Genomic DNA, 12,578 nt, shown 5'->3' with positions numbered 1-12,578 from the left:
ATTAACTTCAGGTGTCTGTCTTTTCTTTAATTAGCAGTTATCTTTTGATGTTCCGACTACCAGTTTGTTTTGGGTTTCTTTTGCAAAAACTCCTATATATCCTGACTCCTCCTTTACCTCTTTGGACCAGTCACTCAGAGCTATCTGGGAGGACGTCTCCTGGCCTTAAACCCTTACACAGTCCACCGAAAAGAAGCATAATTCTCAACTCTTAGGTTGTGCATTTTTTTTAAACCGACATCTTCCGCATTAAAATATAGTTCTTCCTTAGCTATCCTACCCTAATCCGAATGGCTAGTATTTTATATAAATATACACATACACATTGACACACGTGCACTCTGAGTGCAGTGTGTCCCGTTTCCTCTGACCAATGTCATTCTGCCACCCTGCCACTCACTACCCTCCCTGGGCCTCCGTGCTCACAGACACGCTCACTGAGCGGCACACAGCCCTGGAGGTTTGGACTTACCCTCTGGGGTCTTTCCATCTGCATGAATCTTTTTTTAATTGAGGTGTAATTCATATAATATATAATGAACCACTTAAAGTATACAATTCAGTGGCATTTGGAACATTCGCAATATTGTACAACCATCACCCCTGTCTAGTTCCAAACATTTTCACACCCCCAAAGGAGACCCCATACCCATTAAGCAGTCATTTCCCATTTTACCCTCCTTCCCTGCAGCCCTTGGCAACCACTAATCTGCTTTCTGTCTCTATGGATATTTCTCATAAATGTAATCATATAATATGTGACCTTTTGTATCTGGTTTCTTTCACTTAGCAGAATGTTTGTGGTTCAATCCACATTACAGTGTGTGTCAAGACTTCATTCTTTTTTGTGGTTGAATAACTTTCCATTGTATATATATATATATCCCACATTGTGTTTATCCATTTATCCACTAACGGACATTTCGGTTGTTTCCTCCTTTTTGGCTATTGTGAATAATGTTATAAACTTCAGTGTAAAAGATTCTGTTTGATTCTCTGCTTTCAATTCTTTGGGGTATAGACCTAGGAAATGGAATTGCTGGGTTGCACGGTAATTCTGTTTATCCTTTGAGATACCTGCATGAGTTCCTCAATCTGGACCTGCTCCGTTTCCCCCAGGGTTATCTGTGGGCAGAACAATGCCTCAGACACCTTCATATTCTACCCAGTGGGGCCTGGGCCTGCCACATAGTAGGTAGGCATTACCACATAGTAGATAGGCATTACCACATAGTAGGTAGGCATTACAATGAATGATAATACAGAGGCCTTACTATGTGCCAAGTGCTTTGCTAACTGCTTTATGTGTATTACCAAATTTAATGCTCATAATAGCCCTGCCAGGTAGGTACTATTACTATCCCCATTTTTCAGATGGGTAAACTGAGACGCAGAGAAATTAAGAAACCTGCTCAAAGCCACACATCCAGGAAGCGACAGAGCCAGGATTAGAACTCAGGCAGACTCCAAAGTGTGGGCTCTTAAGCCACTACTATACCATCAACCTCTCTCACATTCACTTGCCGTCAACTCCTTAAAGACAAACACTTTGGGATTGGGGTGGGGTTCCTGATACCTGGGGCTCAAAAAACAAAATCAGGTCAAACACAGTAAAATGGAAAACCAGTAAATTGGTTTTCACAACGGAAAATACCTAGCCTCCTTAGCATCTCTTGCCATTCTTTCCTTTTTTTTTAATAAATTTATTTATTTTATTTTTGGCTATGTTGGGTCTTCGTTGCTGCATGCGGGCTTCCTCTACTTGTGGCAAGCGGGGGCTACTCTTATTGCGCGCACGGGCTTCTCATTGCAGTGGCTTCTCTTGTTGCGGAGCACAGGCTCTAGAGCGCAGGCTCAGTAGTTGTGGTGCGAGGGCTTAGTTGCTCCACTGTATGTGGGATCTTCCCGGACCAGGGCTCGAACCGGTGTCCCTTGCATTGGCAGGCGGATTCTTAACCACTGTGCCACCAGGGAAGTCCCTCTCGCCATTATTCCTTTTTTTAAGCTACATTTCTTTTTTTTTTTTTTGAGTGCCTACCATGGGTCAAGTATCCTATGTGGGATCTAATCCTCACAAAAATCCTGTAAGTCAGTTATAAATATACCCATTTTATGGATCGGAAAAGAGAGGCTTTTAACATACAACACTAACTCTTAAGACTTGGCCATCCAGGGCTTCCCTGGTGGCGCAGTGGTTAAGAATCCGCCTGCCAATGCAGGAGACACGCGTTCGAGCCCTGGTCTGGGAAGATCCCACATGCCATGGAGCAACTAAGCCCATGTGCCACAACTACTGAGCCTGCACTCTAGAGCCTGTGAGCCACAACTACTGAGCCCGTGTGCCGCAACTACTGAAGCCCGTGTGCCCTAGAGCCCGTGCTCCGCAACAAGAGAAGCCACCGCAATGAGAGGCCTATGCACTGCAACAAAGAGTAGCCCCCACTCTCAACTAGAGAAAGCCCACGCACAGCAACAAAGACCCAACACAGCCATACATACATACATACATACATACATACATAAAAGACTTGGCCATCCAGGACCTTTTAGGTTCCAACACGCTTCCGTACACTGCATTCAACATAAAGCAATAAACGACATCTGTGCAGATGACCTGAGTCATTAAGAAAAGCTAGATTATGTTTGGGGGGATCTGTCCAAGAAGGCAGATGAGTATAAGATGCATTTCAGAAAGGCTGTTATTCAAAATGATTAAGACTAAATTAAAAGCGTTGCACTTAAAGGGGCCGTGTGTAATTTTCCAGAAAATTTTCCTACATGGATCCTTTCAAACCTGATCATGGCAAGCTGGCCCTGAGCCTGCCCGTTCACCTGACGGCTTCGTGGAGATGTTTTGTAAACTGCAATCGGCAGGTGAACTGTAAAAACAACGAAGGAACAGCAGGCCAAGTGTTCTGGAACGGAAAATACCCGAGAAATCAACGAAGGCAGGGAGATGAAGGAAGACGTGTTAAGCAGAGTGAAAACGGGTCACCCGGAAAGAGGCAGACAGGTCACACTACTGCCCCTGGAAAGCAGATCCTACCCCGACAAGAAAAGCAAAAAGCAAGCAAGACAGTGATATCCCTGGGAAATCACTAGGAAACAGACTCGAGGGTCGCCAGGGATCTGTGCGCAATCAAACCAGTCACACGTCAAATCGAGGATCAAGTGATTAAATTATCTCAGCCAACATACCCCAGGGCCTGTTGTTTATGCAGTAAATTCAGTGAGGTCGAAATTAAACGGTTGTATAAGTTGCTCCCGGGCGGGCCTCTCTTTACAAACTGTATCCCCCAGGGCCCTACACGTCCTTTGGTCCTTTGGGAGGGGGTAATGGGGGGGAGGGGAAATGAGGATCATACACCCCAGCCCCCCCTTCACCAGCACCTCCTTCAACCAGAGCCGCTCAACTTTTACACGGTTTCCACACTGTGTTTCCACATGAGATTTTGTACGAAGAAAGAATCCTGGGAAATTCTCTGGTAGGTCCAGTGGTTAGGACTCTGTCATTTCACTCCTGAGGGCCTGGGTTCAATCTCTGGTCAGGGAACTAAGATCCCACAGGCCGCTCGGCACAGCCAAAAGCAGGTGGGGAAAGAAGGCAAAACCTCTCATATCTCAGAGGGTCTTTGCCTGACAGCCGAGTGGGTGCGGCCGCAGCAAGCACCCTGCTCTGTCCGAGTTCTCTGGACTGTCTTGCCAGCTTCTCCATCCTTGATACTGGACTGGCCCCAAATCCTAGCAGTTCCTCTTCAAAAGACCACATCTCTTCCTTCCCACTCCTTCTGCCGTTGACCCAGGCCAGCCTGCCCCCTCTCCTCGATCCCAGGCCTCTTGCTGCGAGCTCTCCCAGCCTCCCGTCTACCCTCCACGCTCCTCACCTGCCTGAAGCATGCTTTCCTGATGTCATGAGTGACCCAAAGGGTCAAAGCATCCTCACTGACCTCAGAGAAGGTCCCAGGGCACTAGGACCAGGCTAACTCCTTAACAACCATCTGGCCAAGAGCAGAGGCGTTCCGAGTATTCCCACATCTCAGAGAGCTGTGCTTTTTTTTTTTTTTTTTTTTTTTTGTCTCACAGCATGTGGGATCCTAGTTCCCCAACCAAGGATTGAACCCCGGGCCTCTGCATCTGAAGCAGAGTCTTAACCACTGGACTGCCAGGGAAGTCCAGCTGAGCATTTTCTTTCTCCCGGGTGCCCCACACTGAAACTGATGAAAGGCCAATGAAGAGAACATGTCCAAGTTACATTCTGAGGCTCCACGAAGTGCCCTGAGCCCCTCCCTACTGGCCCATGCGGGTGCCCTGTAGGGCAGCGGGTGTCTGATAGACGCAGGGGCTGAGGTGTGAAGAGAGAGTTGGACGGGGCTGCGGGCTGGGTCTGCAGGTGGGATCACGCTGCCCTTCACTGTCAGCAAAAGGGTTCCCTCCATCAATGCTTGATAACTGCTCCTACCAAGTCTGCCCTGGGGGCTCTGGCCCCAGCGGCTGCTTCTCACGGGGTGGGAATCCTATTTCTGGACCCTGAGCAGAGCCTAGGCAAGCTGGCTTAAGTGCTCGCCTGTTTCAAACTCCGTGATCACAAGCATGTTCCCGATGAGCTGGGCTAATGGCCTCACTCCTCCTCTGGATGGTGCCCCGAGCCACGAGAATGTCCTTCCTTGGCCCCAAGCCGGCCCCAGCATCACTTGCCCCCCTCCACTCTCCACCTCAGGCTGAGCAGCCCCTGGTTCAGAGCCATCGGATTGTCCAGCCCAGGTCCCTTCCCTGCTTCTCCTTTGCCCTCCTTCTCCCCCAGCAGCTACCTGAAACCCTCCAAGAGCTTCCCACAATCCTCAGAATAAAATCCAGGCTTCTGACCACAAAGCCCATCTGATGGCGGCTCTCCCACCCCACCCCCTTCCTTCCCACTGGTCTTTTCTCTGCTCCTCAAACATGGCAAGTTCCTGCCCGAATTTTCTCTTCACGTGGAATGCTCTTACTGCTAATCTCTGCAAGGCTGCCTCCTCTTACTCAAGTCTCAGCTCAAATGTTCCTGCTCCAGAGGCCTCCCCAGGCGCCGCCCTCCACGCATTCCCTGCCATGATCTCCCATCATTTACTTCTTTACCGTCTGCCTCTCCCATAGACCATTCACTTCACGAGAGCAGAGACCCTGCTTGTCCACTGTGGTTTTTGCAGCCTTCAGAACTGCCTGTGTTACCGAGTCCAAGCTCGTTCTGTTTGCCGCATGACAGGCCAATGAATCGGAGGCGAGGAAGACGAGTTTATTCGGAAAGCCAGCAGACCCAAGAAGATGGCAGACTAGTGTCTCCAAAAAACCATCTTATCGGGGTCTGGATGTCAGTTTCTTTTACAGAGTTAGAGAGAGAGAGGCCGTGAGGAAGTAAAGTAAAAGGGCCATCAGTCTTGCAAAACATCTCTTGGAATGACCAGCCTTGGTGAGAGTAAGTGTTAGTTTCTTCTTTCTTGCAGCCATCCACAGGTGGGCAGGGTCAGAGCGGTACAGCAGAGGGGCAGGGTTCCCTGCCATTATGTATGATTTTAATAACAAAAGCAATGAAAAGCAAAGGTTAAAGTCAAAGAAACACATCCATCGTGGAGTGCGATTTAGCTCTTCCCTGTTACACCTGGACACAGCGTTCAGCAACTAATCATTGGCCAAATGAATGAATGAGCAGATGAGTGAATGAGAAAATGAGTGAGTGAATGGGCAGAATGAACATGTGCATGCATGGGTGACTGGCTGCCTGAATGCAGCGAGGCAGGGAGAAGGGCCTCAGATCAGGCGGGCAACCACCCACCCAGTGGTCCTCAGCTCAACCCGCTGCCCTCTGCCAGGGGTAGAGGAGGGGGTCCCTGATACCCAGCAAACTCGGATCCAGCCTCTGTTGATCCGCGTTGGTACTCACTTAACCCAACCAAGATGCTGCCAAGAGGACATGTGCCCTTGATTCTTCATTTTTCACAGCACAGATCAAACTTGTACGCTGTCCATTTAAACCCTCACTGTCTGGTCCTCCCCCAAGGAAACTTCAAAACTAAAATTTCTTTCTCCGCTCATTTTGCCCCTTCGTGGAGACCGAAATGCTCCATTTAGCATTCTTAAAGGGCCATTAGCATCCCAAAGCTCTTGTGTGCTGCCCGGCTGGAGGCGGTCCCCGGGGAAGGGGGCCGTGAGCTGCTGCCTCGGGGCCGGGCCCGCCGCTCGGGCTGAAACGCAGACCCCGAACCCCCGGCCACTTGACAGAATCTCCCTCCTCCCTCACCAAACCCTGCTGGTGCTCTCATTTCAGATATTCAGCGTGTATTCTCCTTCTCCCACTCTAGTTCCGAAGAATTTCTCTCTCCTCCGCTTTCTTTTGATAAATACTGCACGGGGGAACTTTTTCATCCCAGTGAAAGACCCCGCCCCTACAAGGCAAGATGAATATCCTCATTATAGAACAAACGGGTGGGGGGGGTTAATCCTTCTCTCGCTGCCCCCTTACTGCGCCCTCCGGGCCCCGTTCCAAGAGAAAGCAGAAGCCACGTCCCCGCGAGGCAGGTGGGACAGACCTGGGCGGCAGGCGCACGTGGCAGTGTCTCCAGGCTCCAGAGAGGTGTGGGTAAGTGACTCCTCCCAAAGTTGACATGTCAGCTCATCAGGGACGTCACTCTGTGTGGCACATTGTTCTAGAAAACCACCCTGCTGCTGAAAGTAGCCTGGGAATCGGACAAACACCCTTCTGGAAAGGCCACCCCAGTTGCTAGCTTCTCGGGGAGAGAGAGACTCGTTCGTGGTCAGTCCCTTAGCTCGCATCCAGTGGGATTCCCCTCTCTCGTGGCGGCCTCACATTGTCTACATCCGGCCTAAAACATCAGGATGTCAGGTGCCTGATGGGGATCCCTGCTAAAGCAAGCAGTGACCACAGGTCCCTGGAGAAAGCACGGCCGCAGCCTTGAAGAACATGATGGCCTGTGTGTCCTGGACCTGGGGGGGCCAAGGCATTCATGGCAAGATGGGCCTGCTTCCGCCTTCCCCTGCCCCCGGGGAGAGGAGGCAAAACGCTTCTTTTTTACCCAGGAAGCACTAGCCCTGTGAGCCATTTGCTTGGTCATTTCATTTAGGGGAACAGATTTCCTTAATTTCTGCTTAATGCACTCAGAATAGGCCACCCCAGGGGCAAGAGACTGAAGATGACTATTTTTTTTAATACTTTTCATGGATAATTTATCCACTATAAATTTATTAAGCACCTGCTATGTGCCAGCATCCTGCTGGGACCTGAGGACACAAAGATAACAGCCAAAGGCCTGTCCTTGGAGGAGGGATCAAGTCTGCTTCAGGGGGCTACCTAGGAAACAGTGCATTTCAGAAGTCCTACAGCTAATGCCGACTGAGGACCTACACTGGATAAGGCGTTGCTGCAGGGCTGTGTGTGCTGGAGAGGCGAGGGGATGCAGTGACTTTCGTAATGATTAATTCATAATAAAGTATCCATTAGTCTGGGCTTTTACAAACAGCTCTTCCAAACCCCACTGAGTTATACAGCGGCAGCGGGAAGGGCCAATTCCTTTCAATATCCCCCAGGTCGTGGAAGAAATGGGGTGGTCTGGGATAAGGGTTTAGGATAAGGTTCAACAAACTTTCTCTGTGAAAGGGCCAGATAATAACAATTCGAGGCTTGGCGGGCTGCAGGGTCTCTGCTGCAACTACTCAGCTCTGCTGCTGTCCCGAAAGCAGCCACAGACAACTTGTAAACAACGGGCGTAGCTGTGTTCCGATGAGAATTTATTTACAAAACAGGCAACAGGCCCACAGGCTGCAGTTTGCCAATGACATTGTCCAGTTCAGCACCGAGAAAGAATCAACTCCGGGCCTGGTTCTTCATTAATTTAATAAATTAAATTAATAATCCACATAATAACAACAAACTCAATTAAGTCACAAATTTCCTGAAACCAATGCTATTCCAAAAGCGCCAGAGCTATGACAGGGCTAGAGAGAGGAGGAGGAGGAAGAGGTACCCACACTTCAGAGATGGATGAGGCAGGATCTTGTTTTGATACCTAAGTGGTATCATGCTGTATATTATGGAGTCCTGTCCCTGGGCGCATGCATACATTTATGATTTTACCCACGGCATTATATTCTAGGGTGTGAATAGACCAGTTTATTTAGCCATCTCCTTACTGATAGACATTCAGGCTGTGTTCTCTCTCTCTGTCTCTCTCTTTGTGTGTATGTAGAAACAGACATAAAGAAAGGAAGGAAAGAAGGAAGGAAGCAAGCAAGAAAGAAAGAGAAACAGATCTAGATTAGATATATACAATAGATATATAGAGATTAAAATAATAAAGATAGAGATAGATGATAGGTAGATGGATAGATGATAGATAGATATGATAGATAGATAGATATGCAGATCTAGATAAATCTAGGGCAAACACTTGCAGGTACCTTTCTCTGCCCCTGTGTGTTTCTCTAGGGTGGGCATAGAGAGGTGGAATTGCTGGGTCACAGGGAGAGCACATTTAAAATGTCCTCAGTCCTTCCAATGTTCTCTGATGGTGCCTTTAACTCTGGCTCACCCGTGGGGGACCCAAGTGACAGACCACGGAGGATTCTATGTAAAAACAGGGACTGAAAAACTACCTAAAGTTCCCGACCCAATGGGAAACTAACACGACCTGCTTTGTTTTATTTTAAAATAAGCCATTAAGAAAACCACGCCAGCACACCCCCACACACGTGCTGCAAAGTGGAGAGAGTCAGAGATGGAGGCAGGTGGAAGGGGCACCACCTTTGGGCCTGTGGCCGGGTCTCAGCTGCCAGCAGAATAAACGCCTGCAGGGAACCGGCTCTTACTTTACTCTAATTAATTTGGACCGGGGGTCAATGATGGGAGCAGGCCTGGGAGGGGAGCTCTCTGGAAGGTTCTTGGCATTCCTGGAGTGGGGGCAGAGCTACTGGGATGGTCTGGCCTGTCTGTGAGCTCTGAGGACTTGGATTTCTGAATTCGAATGCCAAGCCAGGCCTGGCACTGGCCAGGTTGAGCCTTCCTTTGTGTCTGAAAACCCTTTGTGTTTGAAGTTGGTGTAACTTTAAGCAGCCTGCCAAGGAGAGCCTGTGAGAAATCTCCCCAGGCCAACTCCTTCCCCACCTCAATCTTGGTCAAACCCCCAGCCTCCTCCCGTGATGCACCTTTTCTCAGGTGCCCAGCCAGGGTGCTTAAGACTCCCTGCCCGGCCAAACAGCCCAGCCCAGAGGAACGATTCTCTCGCCCCAAGTCCAGAGAAGGACTTGAGGCTGACTGAGTGGGAAAATCACTCTGAACCGTGGGGGAGGGCTGGCATTTCCTGAGCAGCTGATACAGGCTGGGGCTGTACTTAGTATTTTGCTTACATCCTTTCATCGAACCCTCCAACAATCCTAGGGCACGGACGTGATCAATCCCATTTCTCAGATGCCGAGCTGACGCTGAGAGGCTCAAGATCTAGATGGCAGGTGATGGTAAGGGTATTCCGCTGAGGCTGATTTCAAAGCCGGAAATCTTCCTGCTACACCAATGGCTTTCAAACTGAGAATCATGACACTCCAGGATGGTGGTTTCTTGTTAATTTCTCAATTTGAATTAATTCTAGACTTACAAAAAAGTTGTAAAACAGGGCAAAGAATTCCTGTGTCCCCTTTACCCGGCTCCCCCAAATGTTAATTTCTTACATACCCATCCCACAATGATCAAAACCAGGAAACTGAAATCTAATCTATAAACTTTATTCAAACTTCACCAACTGCCCCACTAATGTCCTTTTCTGGTCCAGGATGGATCTGATCCAGCACCGGACATTGCATTTAGGTCTCCTGTCTTCTTTTTCTCCTCCAGCAGATGACAGTCCTCCAGTCTTGCTCTGTCCTTAATGACCTTGATACTCTTGAAGAGTACTGGCCAGTTAACGTTGTAGAATGGCTCTCGTTCGGGATTATCTGATGTTTCTTCAGGATGAAATTCAGGTTACATATTTTTAGCAAGATCCCATGCAAGCAATGCTGTCTCCCTCTCAGTGTGTATTGGGTGACACATGATGTCAGGCTGTCCCATTATTGGTTCTCTTAGTTCTGATAACTTGGTTAAAGTGATGTCTGCCCGATTTCTTCACTATAAAGTTACTATTTTTCCTTTTAAGATTGTGGAGAGCTACTTTGACACTACGTAAGTTTTCTATGTCTCATCATACTTTCACTCAGTAACTGTAGCAGACATTGTGATTCTCTATGACTATTACGGGGATTTTTTTTCCCAAGGAGTGATTTTCTATTTCCATCGCTCTTTTTTACGTTTATTAATGGGAATTCTACTAAAAGTAAAAGTGGACATGATTCTTAAACCTCTCTGTGCACTGGTTTCATCTAAAGTATTGCAGATTTCTAGACCCTACAACCAGAGATGTGACTTCATTAATCCAGGGAAATGCTTGGAAATACACATTTTAATAAACATTTCCCACTCCACACAAGTTTTTTTTAATAAAAATATCATTCCCATACCATACAATTTACCCTTTCAAAGTGTACAATTCACAAGGTTGTACATCACCATTATCTAATTCTAGAACATTTTCATCACCCCAACAAGAACCCCACACCCATTTAATAGTCACTCCCCACTCACCCCTCCCTTCAATCTCTGGCAACCACTAATCTGCTTCCTATATGGATTTGCTTATCCTGGACATTTCATATAAGGAGAATCATATAGTATGTGGTCTTCTATGACTGGCTTTCAATTATCATGAAGTTTTCAAGGTATATCCATGTTTAAGCATGTATCAGTACTCCATTCTTTCACATGGCTGAGTAATATTGCATTGTATGGGTATACCAAACTTTATCCATTCATCAGTTGATGGATATTTGGGTTGTTTCCACTTTTTGGCTATTATGAATAATGCTGCTATGAACATTTGTGTACAGTCTTTTGTGTGGATCCGTATTTTTATTTCTCCTGAGTATATACCTAGGAGTGGAATTGTTGGGTTGTATGGTAACTCATATGTTTAACCTTTTCAGGAACTATTTTCTAAAGCAGCTACATCACTTTATGTTCCCACCAGCAGTGTATGCATGGGAGTTCCAATTTCTTCACATTCTTTTCAACACTTGTTATTATTTTTTTGATTCTAGCCACCCAAGTGGGTGTGAAGTGGCACTGATTTATATTTCTCTGATGGCCAATGATGTTGACATCTTTTCATGTGCTTATTGGCCATGTGTATGTATATCTTCTTTGGAGAAATATCTATTCAAGTGCTTTGCCTGTTTTTAAATTTATCTTGCCTTCTTGTTGTTGAGTTCTAAGATTTCTTTATATATTATATTCTTTATATATTCTGGACCCTTTTCAGATAATTGATTTGCAAATATTTTCTCCCATACTGTGGGTTGTCTTTTCATTTTCCTGATGGTGTCCTTCGAAGCACAAGTTTCAAATTCTGATGAAGTCTATTTTATCTGGTTTTGATTTGGTTCCATAGAAGATTGTGATGCAGGTCATCTAGTTACAATTCTATGAGAAATACTCCAAGGGTTTGGATCAAGATGCTAGAGGTTACACTTTTAAAATTTATTAGCATAAAGTTGTTCATAGTATTACCTTATTTTTTTTCGTCTCTGCCAGTCCTCTAGTTATGTCTCTTTTTCATTCCTAATGTTGTTTATTTGTGCCTTCTCTTTTTTTTCCCTCTACCAATCTTTCCAGATATTTGTTTATTTTATTAGTCTTCCCAAACAACCAACTTTTTGGCTTTGGTTCTCTCTGTTGAATATCTGTTTTCTAGTTCATTGACTTCTGCTCTTGTTTTTTAATCTCCTCCCCACCCCCACTTTGTTCTGGCTTATTCTGGTTCATTTTTCCCTAACTTCTTAAATTAGATACTTAACTCATTAATTTTTCAGCCTTTCTCATGGTCCTGGTATCCTGTGAAACACATGCCTCTCTTCACCTTCCCCTCTTTGTTCAATGAATTAATCATCTCTTGGCAAGAGGATGAGGGGACACAGAGGCAGGCATGGAGCTGGGTAACCTGCCCGTTCCTGCAGGTAGCTGTCTATGGAAATGCTCTTTCCGAGAGCAGAGAGCTCCCGGGGGTGGGGGAAGGGGGCATATTCCAGAGCCAAACCCAGCCATCAGGGTCATATTTCATTACAGGAGGTGGCACCCCATGTCAGGGAGTTCTTGTGGCCTCACCATCTTGTCCTTGCAGACTGATTTCTATTTTAGCACATCTCCTTTGCCAGGCCAAGAGGCAAGGAGGCAGATGCTCCTGTAAAGACAGGAATGAGCCAAAGCAATAAACCCAGCCCCAGCTGTCAGCTCAAACTGCTCCAGTCTCAACTAGGAATCATCCTGTTCTATTCTTTGCTTCTAGTCATTAACTCCCGGTTAATTCCGTTCCTGGCACCACTTAGGAGGGAACCCCAAACCGTCCTCATGGAATGAGAGCGCTGGAAGGGACTAGGAAGCATCTGCTGAAAAATCATCTCTTTTCACCACCGAAACCAAGGCCCAGGTTTCCATTCAAGTTCATGATATG

General features: G+C 46.9%; 1 protein-coding gene and 1 long non-coding RNA gene across 4 annotated transcripts in view; both read right to left on the bottom strand.

Annotated features, from left to right (window-relative positions):
* LOC309650306 overlaps positions 1–12,578 on the bottom strand; it is a 394,390-nt gene that overhangs the window by 310,320 nt on the left and 71,492 nt on the right. The window lies entirely within an intron of this gene.
* Positions 1–12,578, bottom strand: part of NTN1 (netrin 1) — a 191,102-nt gene that overhangs the window by 158,645 nt on the left and 19,879 nt on the right. The window lies entirely within an intron of this gene.

Source organism: Balaenoptera physalus (genome assembly GCF_965194825.1).
Source record: "Balaenoptera physalus genome assembly, chromosome: 20".
NCBI lineage: Eukaryota > Metazoa > Chordata > Mammalia > Artiodactyla > Balaenopteridae > Balaenoptera > Balaenoptera physalus.
This window is presented reverse-complemented; position numbering and strand designations above follow the sequence as displayed.